This window comes from Penaeus vannamei, chromosome 18, assembly GCF_042767895.1.
Source record: "Penaeus vannamei isolate JL-2024 chromosome 18, ASM4276789v1, whole genome shotgun sequence".
NCBI classification, from domain to species: Eukaryota; Metazoa; Arthropoda; class Malacostraca; order Decapoda; family Penaeidae; genus Penaeus; species Penaeus vannamei.
This window is the reverse complement of record NC_091566.1, coordinates 2,973,367-2,975,866: the sequence shown is the minus strand read 5'-3', so window position 1 is coordinate 2,975,866 and position 2,500 is coordinate 2,973,367. Positions and strand designations below refer to the sequence as shown.

Here is a 2,500-nt window from a genome sequence, read left to right as displayed (position 1 = left end):
ATTTAAATAGAGTAAGACCGTTTTCACTTTCGCATATTCTTACAAAAATACAAAAAATTGAAATGTGTTGAAAATATAGACACAGAAAAGAATATGTAAAAAAAAAAAAAATACTATAAGATTTAAATAGAGTAAGACCATTTTCACTTTCTTACAAAAAAATGAAATGTGTTGAAAATATAGACACAGAAAAGAATATGTAAAAAATAAATAAATAAATAAATATTATAAGATTTAAATAGAGTAAGACCGTTTTCACTTTCGCATATTCTTACAAAAATCGAAATACGTTGAGAATATAGACAGAAAAGAATATGTAAGAATAAATAAATGAATAAATACTATAAGATTTAAATAGAGTAAGACCGTTTTCACTTTCGCATATTCTTTACAAAAATCGTGTTGAAAATATAGACACAGGAAAGAATATGTAAAAAAATAATAAATAAATACTATAAGATTTAAATAGAGTAAGACCGTTTTCACTTTCGCATATTCTTACAAAATTCGAAATGCGTTGAAAATATAGACACAGGAAAGAATATGTAAAAAAAAAAAATAATAATAAATACTAGAAGATTTAAATAGAGTAAGACCGTTTTCACTTTCGCATATTCTTACAAAAATACAAAAAATATAGACACGGGAAAGAATATGTAAAAAATAAATAAATATTATAAGATTTAAATAGAGTAAGACCGTTTTCACTTTCTCATATTCTTACAAAAATACAAAAAATTGAAATATGTTGAAAATATAGACACAGGAAAGAATATGTAAGAATAAATAAATAAATACTATAAGATTTAAATAAAGACCGTTTTCACTTTCGCATATTCTTACAAAAAATCGGTGTTGAAAATATAGACACAGAAAAGAATATGTAAAAAAGATAAGTAAATACTATAAGGTTTAAATAGAGTAAGACCGTTTTCACTTTCGCATATTCTTACAAAAATCGAAATACGTTGAAAATATAGACACAGAAAAGAATATGTAAAAAATAAATAAATAAATACTATAAGATTTAAATAGAGTAAGACCGTTTTCACTTTCGCATATTCTTACAAAAATCGAAATATGTTGAAAATATAGACACAGGAAAGAATATGTAAAAAAAAAAAAAAAAAAAGAAAAAAAAACTAAGATTTAAATAGAGTAAGACCGTTTTCACTTTCGCATATTCTTACAAAAATCGAAATACGTTGAGAATATAGACAGAAAAGAATATGTAAGAATAAATAAATGAATAAATACTATAAGATTTAAATAGAGTAAGACCGTTTTCACTTTCGCATATTCTTACAAAAATACAAAAAATTGAAATGTGTTGAAAATATAGACACAGAAAAGAATATGTAAAAAAAAAAAAAAATACTATAAGATTTAAATAGAGTAAGACCATTTTCACTTTCTTACAAAAAAATGAAATGTGTTGAAAATATAGACACAGAAAAGAATATGTAAAAAAAAAAAAAAATACTATAAGATTTAAATAGAGTAAGACCATTTTCACTTTCTTACAAAAAAATGAAATGTGTTGAAAATATAGACACAGAAAAGAATATGTAAAAAATAAATAAATAAATAAATATTATAAGATTTAAATAGAGTAAGACCGTTTTCACTTTCGCATATTCTTACAAAAATCGAAATACGTTGAGAATATAGACACAGAAAAGAATATGTAAAAAATAAATAAATAAGTATTATAAGATTTAAATAGAGTAAGAACACATTTTAACCCGTCACTCTCTACATCACGTGACTGTACGAAGCATAAGTGTATTTTTTCCCCATTTCCCATCCCCGTTTCACACTCATCGCCTTGTGGCTCTTCCTTCATCGCTATTTCTACCGTTATTCCATGTCTCCTTCCCCTTAAAATCGCCTGACCTCGCTTGTAATCACGTGATCACGTTACCTCGCTGTAATTGTCACCCGGGTGTTAATTACACAGGAAGTCCAAGCACAATGGAGGTGGTTGTAATGGCACTCTCCTGCAATTGAATGCTGGGCGCTGCATGATCCAGCGTGAGGTTGTAATAACTGCTTGTGCGTTCGTCTTGGTGGGGATTCCATGGGCAGAAAATTCTCTTTCTTTATTCATTTATTTATTTCTTTCTCTGACCTTTCTTCCCATTTATATTTGGTCGCTGTTATGGATGAACCGCTCGATTATGACTCATGCAGAAAATTCTCTTTCTTTCTTTCTTCCTCTTCGCTTTCTCATATTTATATTTCGTCGTCGTAATGGATAAACCGCCTCCTATTACGGCTCGTTCCATATTAGTTTTGGAATGGATCTTTACAGCCGGATGCCCTTCCTGACACCAACCCTCTCTATTTATCCGGGCTTGGGACCGGCACCCACAAAGGCTGGCTTGCCCTCCCAGGTGGCTTTTACAATGGGCAATCAAGGTAAAGTTCCTTGCCTGAGGGAACAACAAGCCAGTTGGAGGACTCGAACCCTCGAACCTTACTTACTTACTTACTTACT

At 29.2% G+C, this 2,500-nt stretch overlaps 1 protein-coding gene across 1 annotated transcript in view; it reads left to right on the top strand.

Annotated features, from left to right (window-relative positions):
* Cht7 (chitinase 7) overlaps window positions 1–2,500 on the top strand; it is a 164,649-nt gene that overhangs the window by 138,254 nt on the left and 23,895 nt on the right. The gene's annotated exons all lie outside the window — the stretch shown is intronic.